Source organism: Macrobrachium nipponense, chromosome 1 (genome assembly GCF_015104395.2).
Source record: "Macrobrachium nipponense isolate FS-2020 chromosome 1, ASM1510439v2, whole genome shotgun sequence".
Classification (NCBI taxonomy): Eukaryota; Metazoa; Arthropoda; class Malacostraca; order Decapoda; family Palaemonidae; genus Macrobrachium; species Macrobrachium nipponense.
The window spans coordinates 73,069,959-73,095,095 of NC_087200.1; the positions used below are offsets into that span (position 1 = coordinate 73,069,959).

The 25,137-nt window shown below is 38.4% G+C and overlaps 1 protein-coding gene across 6 annotated transcripts in view; it reads right to left on the reverse strand.

Annotated features, from left to right (window-relative positions):
- Positions 1-25,137, reverse strand: part of LOC135219384 (trafficking kinesin-binding protein 1-like) — a 398,078-nt gene that overhangs the window by 207,343 nt on the left and 165,598 nt on the right. The gene's annotated exons all lie outside the window — the stretch shown is intronic.

Genomic DNA, 25,137 nt, shown 5'->3' on the forward strand with positions numbered 1-25,137 from the left:
TGAAGTTAGGGCAAATCCGTGGAGTCCTTTTCAAGTGCTTCCTTAATGTCCAGCTTAAGTTAGTGGCAAATTCTTGGAGTCCTTTTCAAGTGCTCCTTAATGCCAGCTTCTAAGTTAGTGCAAATCAAGTGCTTCCTTAATGGCCAGCTTAAGTTAGTGCCAAATTTTCTTTGCAAATCCTTTTCAAGTGCTCCTTAATGCCAGCTTAAGTAGTGCCAAATCTTGGAGTTCCTTTTCAAGAGCTTCCTTAATGCCAGCTTAAGTTAGTGCAAATCTTGGAGTCCTTTTCAAGTGCTCCTTAATGCCAGCTTAAGTTAGGGCAAATCTTGGAGTCCTTTTCAAGTGCTCCTTAATGCCAGCTTAAGTTAGTGCCAAATTCTTGGAAGTCCTTTTAAGAGCTCCTTAATGCCAGCTTAAGTTAGTGCAAATCTTGGAGTCCTTTTCAAGTGCTCCTTAATGCCAGCTTAAGTTAGTGCAAATCTTGGAGTCCTTTTCAAGAGCTCCTTAATGGCCAGCTTCCGTTAGTTGAAAATCTTGGAAGTCCTTTTCAAGTGCTCCTTAATGCCAAGCTTAAGTTAGTGCAAATCCTTGGAGTCCCTTTTTCAAAGTGCCCCTCCTTAATGCCAAGCTTAAGGTTTAGTGCAAATCTTGGTGGAGGTCCATTTTTCAAGAGCTCTTAATGCCAGCTTAAGTTAGTGCCAAATTCTTGGAAGTCATTTTCAAGAGCTTCCTTAATGCCAGCGTTAAAGTTAGTGCAAATTTTTTTTTTTTTCTTGGAAAGTCCTTTTCAAGTGACTCAAATTAAGCCTTAGGCTTAAGGGGTTAGGGCAAATTTCTTGGGAAAGTCATTTTAAAGGTGTCCGTAATGCCAGGCTTAAGTTAGTGAAATCCTTGGAGTCTTTTCAAGTTGCTACTTAATGCCAGCTTAAGTTAGTGCAAATCTTGGAGTACCTTTTCAAGGGCCTAATGCCCGTTAAGTTAGTGCAAATCTGGAGTCTTTTCAAGGCTCCGTAATGCCAGCTTAATTAGTTGCAATCTTGGAGTCCTTTTCAAGAGCTCTTAAATGCCAGCTTAAGGTAGGTGCAAATCTTGGAGTTTCCCTTTTTCAAGAGACTCCTAAGCCAGCTTAAGTTAGTGGCAAATCTTGGAGTCCTTTTCAAGAGCTCCTTAATGCCAGCTTAAGTTAGTGCAAATCTTGGAGTCCTTTTCAAGTGCTCCTTAATGCCAGCTTAAGTTAGTGCAAATCTTGGAGTCCTTTTCAAGTGCTCCTTAATGCCAGCTTTAAGTAGTGCAAAATCTTGGAGTTCCTTTTCAAGAGCTCCTTAAATGACAGCTTAAGTTAGGGTGCAAATCTTGGGAAGTCCTTTCAAAGAGCTCCTTAATTTTGCAAGCTTAAGTTAGTGCAAATCTTGGAAGGGGTTATTTTCACACTAAGTGCTCCTTAAATGCCAGCTTTTAAGTTAAGTGCACACTTGGAAAGTCCTTTCAAGTGCTCCTTAATGCCAGCTTAAGTTAGGGCAAATCTTGGAGTCCTTTTCAAGTGCTCCTTAATGCCAGCTTAAGTTAGTGCAAATCTTGGAGTCGTTTTCAAGTGCTCCTTAATGCCAGCTTAAGTTAGGGCAAATCTTGGAGTCATTTTCAAGTGCGAAGGGGCGAAAGTTTGAATACAGAAAGCACTTTCTGATAAACAAAACCTTTCTAATAACTGGAGGACTTCCTGATAGAGGGAATATTTCTGACAAATTAAATTATTGATAAACAAAGAGCTTCCTGATAAAGGAACAACTTTATAAACAAAGGGGAACGGTTTCTTTCCTTCTGCTGCCATTCGTTGAAATTTTGTTCTTGCTCCAGTTTTCCAGGCACCTGAAGAAGCAGACGCCCGTCGCTTCCTCCCTAATTATATAAGCCTCCAACACTCCTTCCTTCCATTTCCTTGTTGTCTTTGGATCTGGGCCGGAAAAGGACATCAAGCTGTCTGTTCAACTAACCTTTGCTCTTGAGAGAAAAAAAAATCATACTACAGTAACTGAGAAAAAAAGGTCTAGGATTCACTGCTAACCAAAGCAAAGATTAAGTTGGCAGCATTGATTAAAACCTTCATATCGTCGTCCTTTTCTTATCGAACTCTCGAAAACGTGTGAGTCATCTTTTCTCATCTACCATGAGTCAATGAAGCCAGAGAAAATTCCTGTAGGAAGTGACCAGACATTAATAACCTACAGACAGGCAAAATGGTGAGATCACATACAGTTATCATGAATATGTAGTCAGTCAAAGACTCTTGGAGTATTATCAGCTACGGAGGAAACCATATAGGGCTATGCTCAAAATCTGACTCGTACAGGCTAAAATATGAGAGCTGATTTTTCATGAATCGACAAGGCCCCAGTTTGAAACATCCAAGTCTGTGATACATTGCGCAAGCAATTACCCTGATCATAATTCGAAATATGACCAGGCTACCTAGTCAAGAACATATGGTGATCTGATCTGCAGCTTACTCAGAGCATGTGCTAAAATCTATGGTCTAACAGAGAGTTTCTTCACCAACTAAAATTAGAATAAATACGCTATATTGTATTAAAATAATTTTTCTGTGCTCATTAACATGCACATTATTTTTTACATTTTCATTCTAATAAATATGTAAATCATAAAAATCATATCCTAAAATTCCTATATCTGTAACTCAATGCAAAACACCTTTTTCAGACTTTTACAGGCTTCCCTACCTCCCAGCAACAACAAAGTAGTTTACAGGCTTACTCCCTGTATAAGCGAAACTATAACTTTATTTAAATGTTGATAAACGATCCCCTACTAGTTATCCCTTACCTGTAAAATTTTTTTTTTTAAATAAACCTTTTTTTAGAGCAATAAGAAAACAAATAATGAAATCTTGCACGAATACATATTTTTTCTGCCAAAAGTTTCTCCAAAACCGCCAGCGGTCACCTACATTCAACCTCCAAGTCAAGTCGTTGATCTGGTAATGCTTGCACTCATGGATACTGGATAGCCGCTAATGAGTCTTCTCTTTGTTTGGAATATTATCCGTAACTCTTTCGCAAACGCTCTAAGACTAGAACCTTCGTCGATGTAAATAGCTAACTACACTGCTTTTCGTGTTTGCATATACATAGCAATAATATAAAAACCAACGTATTTGTAACGGTATGCCAAACGCAAAATTTAAATAAATGTGCACACACGCATGCATATCTATATATATATATATATATATATATATATATATATATATATATATATATATAATCATTATTTAACGATTTTAGACGAAACTTACACGCTGCCAAATATTAGGCAGAATATAACCCGTTAATATGGCATTCATTTCATCCTAGAAATAACCTTACATCCGAAGGAAATTATGTATAATAACTACATCTATTCTGGCTAAGTTTCGAACCTACTATGCCTTATGAGTTGATACTAAAGTGCAGTGTCACTATCCATTCGGCTATCAAGAGAGGTAAGAACTGGTTACCACTCTTTGTATTACTTATATAAAGTATATATAAATATATATTATAATATATCTATATATATATATTATTATTATACACATTTATATATATATGTGTGTGTATGCACATATATGTATGCCTATACACATTGCACTTTAGTATCAACTCAAGAAGGCATAGTAGGCTCGAATCTTAGCCGGGATAGATGTAGTTATTATACATAATTTCCTTCAGATGTAAAGTATTTCTAGGATAAAGTGAATGTCAAATTAACGGGTTATATTTTGCCTAATATTTGGCAGAATATAAGTTTCGTCTAAAATCGCTAAATAATTATATATATAATATATATATATATATATATATATACATATGATAATATATATCTATATATATTATATATATAATAATAATAAATACATATATAATATATATATATAATACATAGACTTCAAGAACCGTTAATACTCTCGGTGGTTCTTGGATGCTATTTGCTGTTGGTTTTGGTTGATCCTCCTTCCTACTCGAAATATAAAGAGAGTATTGGTCTTGCTTCCTTTACTCCTTTTTCCCTCAAAGTCCACGCCTCAAATTTATTCGTTATGCACAATTACAAGAATAACCCGTTTACCACGTATTATTGAAGCAACACAAAACTTCATCCACAGGGCAATCACTTACGCCCTAAAATCATTTCTTGTTCCATCTGCTACTCTTCTATTTCTGCCCCTTAATATTTCAAACAAACCGTCTGTCGTTTCATTTGCTGGCCATGTTTCGAAACTTGATTTTAATTTGATCTCCAAATTAATCCCAACCAGTGTCGTCTAATTCTGTTCATCCTCAGTAGTTCCCTGTCCAGAAGCTTTGCACATGTATGTCCCTTCCCTCTCCAGAAACTACCAGACCTTTAGTTTTCCCCTTCTCAGGAAATTTCCATTTCTTTTAGCTATGCCACTTCCAAACACTTTTCGTATCTTTAACTTCCCTTTTTACAATCCCCTTCCATTCCAGCAAAATGCCCTAACTTCATTTTCCGGAAACTTGTAACATCTTTGGCCCTTTCCCATGTACATATTTGCCAGATCCAAATTCTATTCTGCACTCTTCTGCAAACCCTTCCATTAGGAATATATGCACCTGCATCCGACATTTCTTATACCCATTCCACTCAAGCCGCATGGCATGACAGGAAGCTGTCCTGTAAGTTCTTAATTTTTTTTTACTTTTTCTGTTCATCACTAACCTTACTGATCGTCCTGGCATTTGCTTCTTTCTCAGGCACCAAAGAATCACTTTCCTAACGAAGGTAAATAACCTCAGATCGTCTCTTCATACTCAATGGCATGCCAACCTATATATCAGTTCAACTCGGCAACATGTTTTATTTACACATTAAAAAGAATCAACATATGAAAAGTTAACAAGAACTCAAACGTCTTGAGAAAGACGCTGCCCTGCCAGGTAGAATGAATGAATCAGGAATTATCCGGGTATTCCCTTGGGGTAAGTTTAACTGTTTCTCACTCAGCCAGTTCGTTTCTTTAATCTGCCAAATCTAGGACATGCAGTCTGCAAATACTCGTAGATCAAGATGGAATGCTAAATCATTAAAATATGAACCGATGAAATTAACCAATACTGACAATAAATACTTAGGCACAGATGAAATTCGAAGAATCTTCGAAGAAACAAAAGATAGACGTGAAAGGGAAGCATCGCTTACCTGCCGTCGGCAAGGCCACCATGTTCCAAAGCCTCTGCGGCATCCCTCACATACACACATACACGCATTCACCCCATCCCGCCAGACACCCTTCCTTGTATCTGTGTCGTGACTGCCCAGCACTGACGTCATCGATGAACGCAAATAAAATACGACAATGCAAAGATTATGCAACTAACGTGATACCTACGACTTCCAAATTCCAGGTAATCAATGAACGGGAGACCTAATAATAAAATTTTACTCTATCAGCACATCTCCCTTACTTGACCTACACCTGAAAGCAAAAATCTAAACAAAACAAAAATTCATCGTAACCTGTTAGGCAGGCAGAAACCTGACTTGGAGAGAGAGAGAGAGAGAGAGAGAGAGAGAGAGAGAGAGAGAGAGAGAGAGAGAGAGAGAGAGAGAGAGAGAGAGAGAGCCAAGTTAATCTCTTCTCAAGAGCAATATTCTTAAAAAGAAGGCACAAGGAATCCTCGGGGGAAGGTAGAGCAAGGTAAGGCTTCGCGAATATCTTGCTTCCATTACACAAGTGAAGCACCAGTCGACACTTGCATGCAAATCGATTGTTGTTCAGAAACCGACAACTAGTATAACTCGAATCAGCTGCACTCGAAAGCTTTTCAAAGGTAGAAGCATTAAGCGATGAAACTTGAGTCTAAACACTAGTTGAGTTGAGTTGAATTTAAATTTAGGCCAAAGGCCAAGCACTGGGACCTATGGGGTCATTCAGCGCTGTAATGGAAATTGACAGTAAAAGGTTTGAATGGTGTCACTGGAGGAAAACCTCGCAGTTGCACTATGAAACAAGTGTTAGGAGAGGGTGGAAATAATATGAAGAAAGAGTATATGAAAGGTACAGTAAAGTCGAGTCTAAACACTGGCTGACTGATATATCATAGTATTCTCTAATCTCTACACACAAACACGAATATCCAGTGCTAACTTTGCTCCATGTAATCCTTGTGCTCACGTAATCCTTGCTTTGGCTGTCGTTTAAGTGAGCACGTAGCCTCTATTAAGGCCAAGTCCGGGTATAAAAAAGTAAAACATAAAAAAAAGAAACTACAGACCATCATTCCAGTAAGAATGTGAAGACATCTTTCTGAAGAATCCGCTATCATCTCAGAAGAACCTTTGGGATTATAAAATCGTTTCGTCCAACGACATAGTTGCCTTGACTTACGTTCCAGCGTTAAGTTCTAGACAATGATTAAGTAATTCGTTGTCATAATATGAATAAAAACCATCTCTGAATCTGATACGTCTGATGGAGGGACCATGTTTAAAGATTGTACGCATGCTAATGTCGTTCTTACTTTAATTTTCTTGTTAATCAAAACGACAATTAAATACCTTAAAACAGGACCTATAACGACGATAAAATTGCTCAGAAAATAATGAAAGTCTCCTAATTGTTTTCAATTAAAAAGCGCAAATCTGTTATAAAACAGAAATAATAAAAAAAAAAGGACCTATGCGACAATTTTGCTGAACAAACTAAATAGAATCTCACTCCCAAGAGACGCAACCTATAAGCCTAACCTGGACCTAACCCTAATACACTGCTTTCCTCTATCATTCCACTATAATATCGAACGTAAGAGAGAGAGAGAGAGAGAGAGAGAGAGAGAGAGAGAATGTGGAGGTGAAGGAGAGGCTGTTGACGTCATCCTGCCTCGATACAGTGACGTCACGAGGCGTTACGCAAACCCGCCAAAACAATGGACGCCTGCTCTTTATCTTGAAAATATCTTAAATATATGAAAATCTAATGCTTTTCTAGCCCACAGGTCACTACGACTGTGCTAACTGTGAACCATAAACAAGCGCCATTGAAAGGAAAATTAAATAGCAATCAAAACAAATCAGTGATGATAGAAATCAATAGCCGCTGATAAATTTTCTAAAACGATCTTCAGGTAGCATTGGGTCCTGTGGTAGCCTATTGACTGTCGACAACGTTCCGAGAGAGAGAGAGAGAGAGAGAGAGAGAGAGAGAGAGAGAGAGAGAGAGTGTGTGTGTGTGTGTGTGTCCATCCACGATCACGCGCGGCAGTTTTTGTTGTTGCTTGTATAAGTAAAAACAGCCATCCAGAAATGGAAGCTGTAACTGCCTCACCAATAATTTCCTGCATTTATGAGACACTGCTCGAGGACGCTAAATGAATGGCGAATCTTCATGTATAGACAGCCGAGCGGTCCATCAGTCATTTTTTTTTAACATTCAAAAACGAAAACCTCCATTCAGAAATGGGCAGCTGAAGTTACATGGCCAGATCGTGACGAATGTCGCTCAATTGATCAAACTACCAACCGCATTCTACTGGATAAAATTTCCTCTCATATCCCTTCTTGGTCGTTATTAAAACTGACAGCCAAATTTAAGAATTTAAGTAACCCTTGCATTATATTGCTAACAACTGGAATTCTCTTAAGCATATTTTTTCACTTCTTATAACCATCCCATTTTTAAGAGGCAGCACCATAGATATCAGCCTCCAGTCTAGCTTCCTTCTTCCTTTTCTTGATTTACTTTAGAACTTCGCAAGCTGAGAGCCCAAAGCTGTCCTACGACTTTTTGCTTGAATAACTGATTCTCAAACGACGATTTCCATCTTTCGTGTTGAACTAGTCCGTTGAATCACCGCCAACATTTTTGAGATGACTTAACTTCCGACCTACTAGATAAAAGCAAGAAATCCTCACTGAGTCACGGCTGAACGAGGATTTTTTCTTTCCATCAAATATGCTGGAAGTTCAGCAACTGGAGAGAGAGAGAGAGAGAGAGAGAGAGAGAGAGAGAGAGAGAGAGAGAGAGAGAGAGAGAGAGAGAGAGAGAGACCGTTTCAACAGCAACACAGTCACCTCAACATTATACAGCGCTTTAGAATTAAAATAAACCCTTAATTTGTACACAGCACAATAAAACTAGTAATGATAAAAGGGTAAAAGTAGCGAGTGTCAACGTCAATATCGAAATAACCTCAGGTGATCAATCGTTGACCCCAAAATAACCACAGGCTGTCGTCGCCTGGGGCCGATGACGCTCGAAAAGAGCGTACCTGTGTTTCAGAGTTCCACGAACGATACGTACCCGTAACCCGATTCTCTTTGCGTAACACTCCTCAAGTATCTGAATGTGGGGGTCAATATGTGCAGTGCAAAATTTGAGGCTATCTGTCGTTAAGAAGTGAGATCCTGGATACTTTCAGCTGTTGTAACATCTACGTTATGCAAAATCAAACTACCATGTTAAGTAAAACTCGCTTTGTCGTAAGAGAACAATATTATTTAAATACTCGTTAGCGCACGCGCACGCGCAACCACACACATACACACCACACACACACACACACACACACACACACATATATATATATATTACTATATATATAATATATATAGATATATATAATATCTATATATATATTATATATATATATTATAATATTAATATATTAGTTTATCATTTTCCACCAATTCTCTCTTGATCTGGAAACCCTCGGCCATATCGAAACTCATATTGCTTTCCTTTTATCCATTCATCTGTTATATGTCTAACTTATTCAATCTTCACCCTACAACTCATCTTTCAAGGTATCAATAATGAAACCGCGTATAATACAACTGTAATTCTTACACAGATCAGTATATATCACCTTTCATCTCACACAACAGAAACGTTATTGCTCTCACCAAATGCTTAGGAACCTTTCGCTCATACATACATCACACACCATGGTCAGCCCCTCAATTGCTCTGTCGACAACATACTGAAGCAACTCATTTGTAATACCATCAACTCTGTGTCAATAAACTCTTCGACCTTTTAATTGTCCCCCTGTGACTCTTCACATTCTGTAATTTAGGTTAACAACTTCCACTCCAGCAACATTCAGACACTTTTCCTATAATGTGACCAATGACCTTCCCCTTAGTATTTACTTTTCAACAATAAAACTTTCTTCCTAAAGTAAGGCTTGCTTGGAGTCACCCTTGTAATTCCATTATCTACGTAAAGATAAGAAAAAAAAAAGTCGGTGGTGTGTGGGGGGCGGGCTTCAGACAAGGGCAGACAAATGTAATTCTACATAAGTGACCAAATAAAACCTATCCACACCAAAAATAAATAAAAAAATATAATAAATATCACATCACCTTCCTACCTTATCGAGCTTCTTGTTTAACAGTAAATAGCCATCACTTCTATCCTGCAACTTGCATCTCGAATAAACTCATCTTTCTATTCACTAAAACATTATTTTATTTACAATCCCACCATTTAATACTTTTATATCTTCATCTAACATAGTAGATACCTACATAATATTTCTCATTGACCAGTGACGCTTGTCTTAAATTTTGCTTTCCCTCGTAATCCTACAGAGCCCTGCATTCTGTACCATTAAATTCTGTAGTATAATTGTATATATATTATATGTATAAAACGTGTGTGTGTGTGTGTGTGTGTGTGCGTGTGTGTGTGTGTGTGTGTGATCCGTAAGTGTCATGGGTAGCATGTTCGCCTCACTGGCATGACAAAAAACTGAATTCCGAATGAGACCAAGTAAAATAATGCAGCTCACTTTAAAACATTTTGTATCTATGCTGATCTTCACGCTGAGTTAGGCACCTGATACAAAGCCGAATGCAGTAGGCTATTGTAGGGATCGAGAAGGGCATGTGGGTATCAGTGGAATTAGGAAGAGTTTTAGAAAATCAGAACGCTGTCGGGGAAACCGCTACATTTCTCCCTCAATAGTAAAGAGCCGAACTGGACAACGAGCGTTACTTTCTCTTACAAGTCACCCACTTCTAGGCCGACTATATTATTGTTCAGAGGTTCAGAGCAATAAGACTAAGGCACACTGACTGGGAATTTCCCATAAAATATAATGCTTACACATTACGCCAAACCAAAATGTAGTAGACTTTCCTTTACACATAATCACTACTCAAGTTATAGCAAAATACGTGCTTGACTTCCGGTCCTCAAACCATACCACAACCTATAGTATTATTATTATTATTATTATTATTATTATTATTATTATTATTTATTATTATTATTACCACAACATATCAATGAACAAAAGCCGTTTTCACTGGAACGAAAGTTGAGAAGTATAGAAATGGAGACAATAAAAAAAAATAAACTGAAAAACTAACAGATGTCCCACAATTATCTAACAAAAAAATTAATTATTATATATATAAACACCCACTTGGAACTGCGTGTATATATATATATATATATATATATATATATATATATATATATATATATATATATATGCATATGCAATAATTAAAAATAACATGGAATATAGAGATTAAGCCAAAGGCCGAGCAATGGGACCTATGAGGTCATTCAGCGCTGGAAAGGATAATGAGAGCAGGCAGATTCGAAAAGTGTAACAGGAGGAAAACCCTCGCAGTTGTACTATGAAATCATTGTTAGGAGAGGGTGGATGATAAGATGGAAGAAAGATTAATAAGAAAGGAGGTACAGTAAAAGGAGTGAAAGGGTTGCAGCTAGGGGCCGAAGGGACGCTCCAAAGAACCTTCAGTAACGCCAACGGAGCACCCTGTGAGAATAACATCAGTTAGGAGAGTAGAGTGATTGGAGGTATAATTGTTCATAAATTGTTAAATAGCCCGTGGAAATAAAAGGAAACCACAAACGAAAATGAAGTTTAGTATGAGGCTTTGAAAGGGTCGGCTCGGATGAATGCACCATAAGAGAAAGTGTTTCGCAGAGAAATGGAGTTTTGAAAGTTCCAGGAACGGGGCGGTCTATTAAGGAATCGGGTTCACGAGAGCAGATCTTAAGGATTATAGTGGCTGACATAAATGTCGTCATATCAACAGCAGTCATCGTCAGTCATTGATTGAGAAAGGAAATGACCGTTCTATCGATGAGAAAGAAAATGAAGACTAACTTCCTGATGTTCAATAACAAAGAAACGGGACAATGACGCAGATTAAAATGATACTACGAAACATAATGGCAAAGTTTAAAAACACTGAAGTTGTAATGATCATTAACGGGTTGGAATAAAAAGCAAATGGAATATGTATTCAATATTGCATGAATTAATGAAGTTTTAAGTTGATATTGATTGTTCTGAAGAATTGTTGGCGCAAGAGTTGTAGTCCATGTAGATGAGAAAATTGTTTATGAAGTGACAAATGAGGATGCAAGACTCGCAGTTCAAACTTGCACAATAAAAAGGGGCCAAGAGATCGTCAAATTACCGAAGAGATGCCATAAAAAGTAAACTGTTATAGAGCACCCCAAAAAGGATTTATTTTTCAGTGAGAGGTGGTACTGAAGCATGGTTGAGTTAAAGAAGTTGGACAGTAAGGTGGAAAGAGATAAAACGTGCACTGCACAACGCAGGTGGTATCCTGTATACATAGTGGGTTACAATGTGATTGAGTGACTGACTATAGTGTGCAAACTATTTATGACTGAGAGCAACATTACAATAATAACAACGAAAAAAAATTGCCGCCCTTCCGCTGAATAGCATGATAAATGACATAGTAAGTAGGCAAAAATGAAGGTACCTTGGGTAGGGTACGCCATCCTGACCCTCTCTTATATCACTGCCATTTTGCCGGTTTGGTTTGGGGATTACTAACATGTGCTTACGCAAAGAAGGCCTGGGATAATAAATTTGTAATAAATCAGTTGTGCTATTATTATTTTTATTATTATTATTTTATTGAATATAATAGCAGAATTTACAGAATTTATTTTGTACAGAATTCTCTCAATTCTTCTAATGACTTGATTCGCTGGTAAACTGAGAAGCAAGTCATTAGGAAAACTGAGAGAATTTTGTATAAATTAAATTCTGTAAATTCTGCCATTATATTCAATAAAACATGTCTGAAAGAAGGTCTGTTTCCAGCATACACAAATATTATTATTATTATTATTATTATTATTATTATTATTATTATTATTATTATTATTATTATTATTATTATTATTATCATTGTTGTTATTATTATATTTCAGAATATGCAAAGGATACATTCTCTGACTAATAACCGAATCTTTATGTGCTTATGTTCTGTGTCGTTGTTATCTAATTTAGGAAATACTCGCAAGGAACAAGCCTAAGAGGTCATAAACTCGTGAATCAGGCTTCCACAGGACTGGAGGCCCATACGTGAATAAATGCATCATCTAATGAAAGGGCATTGTATGCATTCCTGTCAATCTACAGAAAGAGCAGTTTAAGGCAGAATGCTAAAAACCAATTTAATATGTAAATAACAACATCGGATATGGGGCATTTGTTCTTAATACAAGGATGAACGCTTGCCAGGAACTGGAACGCGAAGATGAGATTCGTCGAATACTGCAGCTCATTTCTTAAAAGGTAAAGGTCAACGGGACGGGCAATTTAATACCCTTTTCTAACCCATGCCGAAAGAAACCAACAAACATGAAAAGAGGAAGCGAAAGACCTGATTTTTACCGGAAGAAAAGTTATAGGAATCAAGAAAAACAAGAGGAGGTTGAGAATTCCAGCGAGTGGCAGTAGACTAGGAGCACTTTGCTCTACTGCCAGATAGTTCAGCTTTAAAAGAAACTCTCGCTATTTAAGATAACAGCAACAGTTACGATTTCATGACCAACCATAACTTCAGTCCTCACTTATTTCCGACATTTTCCATTTTTCAGTCGATTTGTTGACACTTCCAAACTGAAGCGTATGCGGAGAGGTCTAAAGATCCCTTTACTGTAACCTGGAAACATCAATAAGAATTGATAGCCTGACCCAGCCTTGTTCATAAATTTAAAAAATGTGTGGAATCTACAGGTCATACTCATCAACCATAAATAAAAATTCAATGTCACTTAATTTTTCGATTATAATTTTTCCGGGTACGTTTTTCACTAAAATCCTTTCAATCCGAACGTGTGAAAATAAAAGGACAAACGTTTGGATGCACAATTTCTTTATCCAGTTCCCAAACATATGGTATCAAGCGTTTTCATTGAATAAAATTTTACTGGGTGAGTTCTATGTTGTCTATTTACTGACAACAGCCGAATGCCCTCTGTAAATTCCCTACATTAGCGCAATGTCGTCGACGAGTCAAGTAATGGGTACCAGTTCCTATTGATGCATCCTAGCTATGGTAAAGGGGATATTTCCTTCCGGGCTCTTTGCTGCCTTCGTTTAAGGGTTCTGAAGCAAAGGAAAAGCTGAATATGTACGAAACGAGTTATGATGGAGGACTGGTTGAAGATGTTTTTGTTTTCTTAATTATAAAATCGTAAGGAGTATATCTCTTGTAAAAAAAAATATGTACCAGCGCCATGTCCCTATTCATTTACTTGAACGGAACAAATGCTTTTGTGAAACTATCTTTACGCATTTTGCAATACGAACATTAACAAAGGAAGACATTGCTGTTTGCCAATAGCGCCTTCTCCCTCTTATTCAAGACAATTTATCTCCCCACTATTCCTTAAGGTCTTCCCTTCCCTTTCGCCTCCCAGCCACGATAGCCACGCCTATTCTCAAGGGAGAGGAGACCTAACTGTGGCTGGACTTCAGAACAACTGTTCAGATTAATCTGACCTTGAAACATTCTTCTCATAAACAGACCCGTGACCGAGCTTCGTTGACTAGATTAAGCATCACGTAAGAATAAAGCCTTAAACTATGCAAACTTAAATGATTTGAAGTAGAAGGCAGCGTGTTATTTAAATATTTAGCTCGCTCTCTCTCTCTCTCTCTCATGCACATGCATACAAACACAAACACAAACACACACACAACACACACACACACACATACACACACTCGAATACACAGCGCTGCATGTTAATATAGTGCATAAACATGAGTTAAATTGTAGTATCTTTTTAAATCTCGACTCAACCAGCATATGTAGACTGGGTTAATTAGTGTGTGTGTGTGTGTGTGTGTGTGTGTGTGTGTCACACATCACACAACTATTTTTAAATCTATAGTAATCACACTAGATAAGAGTGTGGACCACTGAGAAGTTTTTATCACAGTCTTACAGTCAAGTACTTTTCAAGTATTCCACAACGTAAACAAACATCATTTAACCCCGCCTTTGCAATGTACTAATCCAAGATTGATGTTCAGGAATGGATTTTCTTCCAAAATAACAAACCCAACCCCCATTCCAACCTCCATCTGACCAAAAGTATATTCATTTGTTAGTTCAAGCGGTACATATCAACGTTTTTCTTGCCAAAAAAAAACCTATACATGCATCTGTAAGATTGTCGTCTCTTCGTTATAGCAGTGCAATCCATTTCACATGTAATAGTACTTACCCGATTCAAGTACCTCCTCATGGCTTGGTTCAACCATCTATAAATCCAAGGGGGATTTAAATCCCTTCTCTCGTTGATATAACCATTTACTTATGTGAAAAACTTCACATTGTCAAATTTCATTAATTTCCCACTAATCACAACCACACATGCTTACAACAATCCACCATGAAACTTCGAATATACACACCTCTCACATACTATGTACTGACTGGCTGCTGAGAAATCGCTCATTCAACATCTGGGAACTTGATAGCGGGGTGCCACATGTACGAGAATTCTTGGCACTAACGTTGGCCTTTCCTGCGTTGCCTATTTAGCCATTTATACAAGGAGTAACTTTACCGCATACGTCCTCTTACTAGAGGAACACTTGTTGCATCTCGGGAAAAGTCTTTCTTAAAAAGTAACTGTTTTAACAAAATCTTAAAATTAAGATCTAGCGAAAGGCGTCAAATGGGAGACATCTGGTGGCGAACAAGTGAACTGTGACGCAACAGCTGAGTACGATGACGCGTGGTGATTTTTTGTCTTTCTGTATTCAAGACGGATATTTTTTCCATGTATATGATCTGGAATCTACCCGATGTTTCCAGCTCCAGTGAAATGGAAACAGTTGCGAGAACGTTATTATTTTGATAAGAGATGTTGGCATGAATATCAATTGAAGTTTCTTTACCAATAACACTCAATAAACAAGACAATTGGAAGAAATAACACCACATACTAACACGTGCACTGGCTAGTAAAAGTAAACATTCGAGGAAAAAAGTTATAACTCATTTATATTTAGAGTCAGCTATGCTACAAATATAATAGTTTAACGTTTCCTGTTCTTGGAAATAAGAGGAAAATATATATATATATATACCTCATTAGGTATCCGGTCATGAATAATTATGACAACCTAAATAGGGCGCTCGTAACCTTCCCTCCAGAAATATGAGTTCCGAAATGAGAATTGTGGATGCAAGACCTTCCTTGAATCGCTCTGTCAAACAATAGGTGTGCGTTCAGTATAACATACGTATAAGAGCCTGAAGAAAATGTTGACCTTCTATTGTTGCATTGTTAATGTTCCAAAGGATTTAAATGTTTATACCTCAAAAGGCATATTCCCACTGAGATGGTCTGTCATTAAGTTTGGAATTACTTAACACAAGTTTCGTTATCGAAAGAAATCTGCAGGCAATTCTCTTGCTTACCATACACAAACAGTTGATTATACTGATAAAATGTTCTTTATTTGAATTTTACACTATCAGTCCTTTTATTAAACAAAATACAATTCATCAACACGCATGGTGTCGATAAATGTGCTAGGTTACACCGTACCAGTTCCCCGACTGAAGTGCGTAGTGGAAAGTTGCCGTTTACAGTGTCCCTTTCGTGGTATACCGTAGACGGTACATCCCAGCTGTATTGCTTTCTTCAGCCTTTTGATTTCATCAGTTAAATTCAGTTCCGTTTGGTTTCATCTCACCAAGCTGTCTAACTTACGCTTATTTCCTCAGTCCTGAATTCTCATTCGAGAACGAGAGCTTAACAACACAGCTGCTATAATAATAATAATAATAATAATAATAATAATAATAATAATAATAATAATAATAATAATATATTTTGTTAAAGAGAATAGCAGCATCAGTGGAATTTATTTTATATATGGTCTTTTCAATTTTTCTTATCATTTTCTTTCTCACCAGAAAAAATAATAAGAATTGAAAAGACCATATATAAAATCAATTCTCTTTAACAAAACATGTTTGAGAGAGGGTCTCCTACCTTCAAATAATAATAATAATAATAATAATAATAATAATAATAATAATAATAATAATAATAATAAAGAACTAGCCAGCGATGACAATTGGCAATGGCTACAGAGGGGAGAGCTAAAGAAGGAAACTGAAGGAATGATAACAGCGGCACAAGATCTTGGCCCTAAGAACCAGATATGTTCAAAGTACGATAACGAAAACGAAATAACATCTCCCTCCCATATGTAGGAAGTGCAATACGAAAAATGAAACCATAAACCACATAGCAAGTGAATGCCCGGCACTTGCACAGAACCAGTACAAAAAGAGCATGATTCAGTGGCAAAAGCCCTCCACTGGAGCCTGTGCAAGAAACATCAGCTACCTTGCAGTAATAAGTGGTACGAGCACCAACCTGAGGGAGTGATAGAAAACGATCAGGCAAAGATCCTCTGGGACTATGGTATCAGAACGGATAGGGTGATACGTGCAAATAGACCAGACGTGACGTTGATTGACAAAATCAAGAAGAAAGTATCACTCATTGATGTCGCAATACCATGGGACACCAGAGTTGAAGAGAAAGAGAGGGAAAAAAATGGATAAGTATCAAGATCTGAAAATAGAAATAAGAAGGATATGGGATATGCCAGTGGAAATCGTACCCATAATCATAGGAGCACTAGGCACGATCCCAAGATCCCTGAAAAGGAATCTAGAAAAAACTAGAGGCTGAAGTAGCTCCAGGTCTCATGCAGAAGTGTGTGATCCTAGAAAACGGCACACATAGTAAGAAAAGTGATGGACTCCTAAGGAGGCAGGATGCAACCCGGAACCCCACACTATAAATACCACCCAGTCGAATTAGAGGACTGTGATAGAGCACAATAATAATAATAATAATAATAATCGCATAAGTCCTGGAATGCAAAAAATAAATGCACAGTTATGTATATGTACATATACTTAAAGATAAAATTTGTACAGGTTTATCTTTTAGTATATGTACATATACATAACTGTGGATTTGTTTCTCCATAATAATAATAATAATAATAATAATAATAATAATAATAATAATAATAATATTTATTGAAAATAATGGCAGAATTCACAGAATTGATTTTGTACAATATTCTTTCAATTCTCCTTATGATTTTTCTTTCTGGCACGCTGGTATTATAAAGCAGCTGTCCAATGTTCATCGTGCTGTAGGTCGTCAACGGAAATTTCGGGCGGGCTGGTGTTATCAAAAGCAAAACTGGTTATCCGGGACAGCTGGGGTCGTCAACAGGTATACAGGTGGGTTTCGTAGGTCGGGAACAGGCCGTAGTCGTCAGGGGTCTATCCGGTATTTCTTGTTATTTCTTCTTTTCTGGTTTTCAAGGCGTCTACATGTTTCGGCCACCTCGTTTGGCCATCTTCGGGACGGGATCGCTGAGTGCAATGGTCTGTGTCAGATGTATTCACGCTATTTATTGCATTCGGTTGGCTTGAAGAAACGGGTACCTCACTTTTCATTGGGCAATACCTGTGACGTCACGAGCGATGTCATCAGGGGGCCCGTTGCTGGTTGGCTGTCCTCTTCGTGGGCGGAGCCTCATCCTTATTGGTGATGGTGGAGGTCCCCTCGAAGGGCGTGCTACCAGGTCGTCCTCAGGGCGAGAGCTTGAGCTGCGATCACCCTCAGGGTTACTAGGGACGTCCTCAGGATGAGAGCTAATGCTTCTATCATCCTCAGGATCCCTCTGGTGCGATGGTCGTTGTGGGGCGGTGTCTGCTGCTCTCCTGACGGCGGTGGGGAGGAGGAAGGTCTCCTGTGTGATGTTTAAACTGGGCTTCTCCCTCCGATGTGCAGCGCTTCTAAGATTCGCAAACGACGTAGATCGGGTGCCTGGTCGATAACCTCGAAGTTACCGACGATGTCGCTGCGTCGGATTCTTTTATTATGGGCAGTCCTTGCATGATTAAATACCGCTCCTTCCTGCGCGTGACAGGAGATCCTCTTGGAGAGGCGCATTGACGTCATCCCGATGTAAGTTCCGAGGCATCCTCGGATTGGGCACGTGTATCTGTAAATGACGTTCGTGCCCAATCCGAGGATGCCTTGGAACTTACATCGGGATGACGTCAATGCGCCTCTCCAAGAGGATCTCCTGTCACGCGCAGGAAGGAGCGGTATTTAATCATGCAAGGACTGCCCATAATAAAAGAATCCGACGCAGCGACATCGTCGGTAACTTCGAGGTTATCGACCAGGCACCCGATCTACGTCGTTTGCGAATCTTAGAAGCGCTGCACATCGGGAGGGAGAAGCCCAGTTTAAACATCACAGGAGACCTTCCTCCTCCCCACCGCCGTCAGGAGAGCAGCAGACACCGCCCCACAACGACCATCGCACCAGAGGGATCCTGAGGATGATAGAAGCATTAGCTCTCATCCTGAGGACGTCCCTAGTAACCCTGAGGGTGATCGCAGCTCAAGCTCTCGCCCTGAGGACGACCTGGTAGCACGCCCTTCGAGGGGACCTCCACCATCACCAATAAGGATGAGGCTCCGCCCACGAAGAGGACAGCCACCAGAACAACGGGCCCCCTGATGACATCGCTCGTGACGTCACAGGTATTGCCCAATGAAAAGTGAGGTACCCGTTTCTTCAAGCCAACCGAATGCAATAAATAGCGTGAATACATCTGACACAGACCATTGCACTCAGCGATCCCGTCCCGAAGATGGTCCAAACGAGGTGGCCGAAACATGTAGACGCCTTGAAAACCAGAAAAGAAGAAATAACAAGAAATACCGGATAGACCCCTGACGACTACGGCCTGTTCCCGACCTACGAACCCACTGTATACCTGTTGACGACCCCAGCCTGTCCCGGATAACCAGTTTTGCTTTTGATAACACCAGCCCGCCCGAAATTTCCGTTGACGACCTACAGCACGATGAACATTGACAGCTGCTTTATAATACCAGCGTGCCAGAAAGAAAATCATAAGGAGAATTGAAAGAATATTGTACAAAATCAATTCTGTGAATTCTGCCATTATTTTCAATAAAACTTGTTTGAAAGAAGGTCTGTTTCCAGCGTACAATAATAATAATAATAATAATAATAATAACTTAACTTATTATTATTATATATTATTATTATTATTATTATTATTATTCATTCTACTATGCCTACAACACATAAATCCCCCCAATATGGAATAACAACGATATATATATAAAAAATGCTTGTCGAAGGTCTCACTACACGCTGGATGACATTTCGAAAGAATGCGTATTACGGACACCGGAAGTGTCATGATCTTCGTGTGACCTCTAAACCTCTCTCTCTCATCAACTTATCCGAGCTCAATCTATTAAACAACTTCCTACACCAGAATTCTCTCTGGGCTATCTGATGAAGACGATTATTTTATTGATAATATAAACAAGGCGTGAGCCGACCTCCAGCTTACTTGGGGGACCCTTGCAAGCTTTTCCCCCCACGCATAAGTTGAAAACATTATATTCCTAACTTAACGTACATTAAAACGTGCTAAAATCTACAGTCAAATACAGCCTTGTTTCACCAACGAAAATTAAAATAAATAAGATATATTTTATTAGATATAACTGTTCTGTACTGTTTAACATACACATTATTTATTTTTTACACTTTTATTCAAATAGATAAGTCATAAAAATCCTATTCTAAAATTTCTATATCTTTATCTTAGCGCGAGACACCTTTTTCAGACCTTTTTAGGCTTCTCCATAGGGCTTTCCTAGCCCCAACAGAAGCAACAACAGCAAAAACAACAACGACACCAACAACAAAGCAGTTTGCGGGCTTACTCCCCGAGTAAACGAAAACTTCTACACCCCTAGGACATTATTGAAGATTATCGTGGAATTATTGCCGACACCAAAACCTCTGTATGTTACTTGATGTCAAAGAGGCATTTCTCTAATGACATGAAAACCATCCCCAGTAGGAATCATTAAAGTTGATGTGATGATAATAATATTTCCTCTTCAGAGACTGTATTAGGAATTGTATCTAAACAAAATCTCTCTGGGCCAGCTTGACGTCAACAAGTTACTGTGTAGATTATAATCAACTAATCCCAGAGTGAATAATTAACGCGGATGATATTCTGTTTCAGCCAACGAGGAAATCAACAAACAGACACCGGACTGAGAACTAGGCAGTGTCAAGGATAAAGAAATCTTCCTGTAAAGTTTAGCGTAATTATATCTAATTCCCTCCCTTTCAGATGTTCCGACGTCACTCTTATCTGACTGAAACCAAAGATGAAAAGGAAATGGGAGGCAAAATTAATGTTTTTAATCTATCAGAATCCAGGTCCGTGAATGGTATACGTTTTACGGACGCGCTCGAATTCTTGGCACACACCAAACTGATGGGAGCCGTCTCATTTGACGAGTATTTCGGGTCTGTGTCGCCAACAGACACACGCCCCATCATAAATTCGACTCTGCAATCAATCATAAAGATGACCGTTTTCATTAATCACGAAGATGGCCATGCAAATTAACCATACTGGTGATCATACTGAAGGCAATGTTAATCAATCATGCTTACGATAATGTTCTCAATTGTACTGATTCCCATGTTAATCACATAACTGTAGTAATTACCCGCTAATAAAAATGTTAATACGCCATGTCAATAACTGTGTTAATTTATCAATCTGATCATGTTAATTAATCATACTGATGACAATGTTCATCAAATTATTGCTAACAATGTTAATTAATTGTCAGTAACAATGCCCATCTATCACATTGATAATGTTAATCAGTTACATTAGTTAACCATATTAATGTTATATTAATTAATCATACCGATAACACTACTGATCAAGTATATGTTGATGATTAAGTTAATCATATTGATAACAATGCTAGTCAATCTACAGATGACCTCGTTAGTCAAATTGGACAAATACTTCTCATGATCACGATAAAAAAAATAATTTGATGAATATATTAACAAATCATATTGGAATGGAATGGAATGTAGATTTTAGGCCAAAGGCCAACCGCTGGGACCTATGAGGTCATTCAGCGCGGAATCGGGAGTTGAGAGTAGAAAGGGTTTTAGGGTGTAGCAAGATGAAAATCACACAGTTGCGCTATGAATCAATTGTTAGGAGACGGTGGATAGCATGATGGAAAAAAGAGAATATGACCGGAGGTACAGTAAAAGGAATGAAAAGCGTTGCAGTAAGTGGTCAAAGGGACACTGCAAAGGAGCGTAAGTAATGCCTACAGAGCACCGCATGAGATGCACTGACTACCATGTTCTTGAATCATACGTGTAACCATGTCAATAAATTATACTGACGGTTATATCAATAAATCACATTGACGACCACGTCAATAAATCACACGTTATAAAGACGAAAATAACTGCATGCAATTGACTAAAGTAATAACAATCCTCGGCCCACAACAACCACGCACTGTCATCTCCTGCCGAAATTCCCCGGAAGCAAATCCCAAGCATTATTATTTTCATCATAGTAATAACTAGCAGTTTCCATGAATGACCTTGAAAATCAAATTTTCAGGTATACGTCCGTAGATTTGCACTATTGCCACACGGGAAAGAATTCCACCGAAGGTCTGTAGTTGCTGACAATTTTTTTAAAGACGAAGGATTCAATATCTAAAGCCAGCAAAACGAACAATAACGACACTTTCTTTAATTACCTGTAAGTTGTTTTCAAAGACAGTAAAAACAGAAGCCCATAACTGGAGGAATCATAAATTCTCTGATAAATTTCAAGAGTTTGTTGCGTGTTTACAATCACTCTAACACAAAGGAAAAATTGAACCATTATAATTTCCCTGGCTGATAGATTTCAAGAGTCCATAAGAATACGTCCACGCACGCAAGCACAGACAAACAGAGACAAATGCACATTCCTCTCCCATCCGGTTCGCGCGTATGGTTAGCCCACAGAAATCACAGACAGTACTCACAAGGCAGCGGGTTGTGGCTGAGGTTGTAACAAACACCAGTGATGAAAGGCTTTGCGTGCTTTGTGGCCATGACGTATAAATTCTTAGGAGTGACAAAAAATACTTAATTTCTATAGCAAAAGTTTGAGAGCTTTCGTGAAAGCTATCTGGACTGAGGAAGCAAAACCGATTTCTGAGCGAACGTACAAAATTTATATGAAGCAATATGATCTGCCTTCATCTCACCATAAAATGTGCACTAGAAGGCGACCCCCGAAGGAGGTAGTGTAGTCAGTGCACCTCATGCGGTGCAATGTAGGCATCATTTAAGTGGTCTTTGCAGCTACCCTTCGGCCCCTAGCTGCAACCCACTATTATTCCCCTTAATGTACCCCATTCATATTCTCTTTCTTCCATCTTACTGTCCAACTTCTAGTAAGAATAAATTCACAGTGCAACTGCGAAGTTTTCAAACCTCTTCAAAGCCAATTTCCGTTTCAGCGCTGAATGACCTTATATAGTTGCCCCAGTGATTGGGATGTATGCCTAAAATCAATCAATCAAACCATCAAGCAGAAGGCGAAATCCAGAATCAAACATCAAACCATCAAACCGAAGACGAAATCCAGAATTAAACTAACAGTAATTTCATTAGTAACCACAGTTTTTTTATAATTCAATTTCCTGTGTCTACTGTACACAGAATTGACACAATAACATTAACATGGAAAACATAATGATCTTTAATAAACTGATCTTAAAATAATACAAAAAGAAACTTGCCTCTCATCGGTAACTACAAATGAAAACTCCTAATGCAAAAAGTCAGTATCAGAAAAGTCGGCGCCTGGCACAATCTTTAAAGAAGTAAAGGCATTTCCTTGAAGTGAGAAACTCAAACCACAAGAGCGCGTTACAGTATTCGGCCTCACAGATATTCCACTCAAAGGAGACTGAAAGCCACAAATGTCTTGGAAAAGAACAGGACGGTTGACGGCACACCTTAATTCCATTAAGGGCGTTAAATACAGATGCTTAAGTCAAAACACTTCCCCATCATTTCACGAAACGCTCGGGTGGGCGAGACTGATTAACCTCACCGGTACTTCCTTTATTCTACAGTGTTACTTTGAGAGTATTCTTGCTGTCAAATATCTAACGCTAACATGAGATCTTGGCGACGCACATATCAATATAGACGTTCTTACTGTATCTGTCGCTTCATCTAAAAATCGAACAATACGCTTCAGGCATTTTATCACATAACGCATTCTAATACAAGAAGTCATGATAAAAAAAAATTGCAAAAGTGCTCAAGGCATAAATAAAATAAAATGCGCTTTTTTTACTGGTATCAGAATCCAAATTAGTTTTTATTTTCCGGAAAACTGGTTTTGTGGTCGAAGAAGGGAGCTGAGCATGCCAAACAAAGATCCCAGGCTCATCACTGTTACTTCAGGCATTTGTTAAATGTTACAAGCAACCAATCGTCGATTTTGTTTCTCCAGACACACAAGATTGCCATGAAAATATGGCTTCTGACTATATCGATTTCTTAAGCAACCGCAGAAATGCTCTTCCAAAAAAGAATAATATTAGGCTGACTTGCCGAAAGCTGACTGGACTGTGATCACGAACATTGCCAGCCAAAACTATTTCCGATTCAGATCACACAAAATTCATACTTTTAGAATGATTGCAATCAATTCCAGCAAGTAAAAAATTCCACTAAAATTCTATTAAGTAAATATATATGACAAAAAACTCATAAGAGAGGGAGAGAGTGGGAAGCAAGAAAAGAGGAAAGGTTTCACAGAGTAGAATTTTGTGACCATTAGTCTCAGGTTGTGATAGTTGTCTTGGGCAAATCTGAATCAAAGTGACTGAACCAAAGCAATTGTACATGGAAGCATTTTAACCCCCACGAGGTATTGCAACTGCAAACAAAGTATCTGTCTTAAACAGCACGCCTGCTACATCGGCCTTAAGCTTATCAGTCGCAAAACATAAGACCTACGCATCAAATATGTCGTCTGGCTTTTGTCAGCGTGTTGTTACTTAGCCAAATCTTCATGTGTATAAGCTGACTGAAGTGATGCGTAAATAATCTGAGGACACGAGCATTATAATACGCAATAAGCAACTTTTACAGATCGTGTAACATATTACACACACTTTTGCATCGTCGGTGAAGAGTTCACGCGGGGTTCACGGGATAAGTTGTGTTAATATGAAAATATTTTATTAAGCGAGAAAACGAGTAATTTTAAAGGAAACCTATATTCGCGTCCTTAACTGTTTGTCCAAAAGTATGCAGACTGCCACCAGTCATTACGTAAACAAATGGTAAAAACAAGTTTTGTAAACGGTGTCATGTTCCTCCCCCTCCTTGGGTAGCAACACGCATAGCAATGAGTCAAGCGATAAGACTAACTGTTCCCTCCCAAAGTTAAGTTCATTATTCTCTCTCTCTCTCTCTCTCTCTCTCTCTCTCTCCTCTCTCTCTCTCTAATACAGAATTTTATAGTTCAAGTTCGAGATTTTTCATGTTTGTTTGCAGAACACCACGAAATTAGTTTTCTATGGTTTGTAGGTCTAAAATAATTTAGCAGAGAAGTTCTACCCTTCTCGGATTTTTAAGTTCAAGTTCATGACTTGTTCTTTTTACTGAAGAGAACCACGAAGTCATTGTTTTCAACAGAATTCAAAGGTGAAAAAGGATCCTACAGAACACAATTCTCTCTCTCTCTCTCTCTCTCTCTCTCTCTCTCATACACACACACACAGAAATATACCAATTCATGGCTTGCTATTCTGCGTGCTGTACAC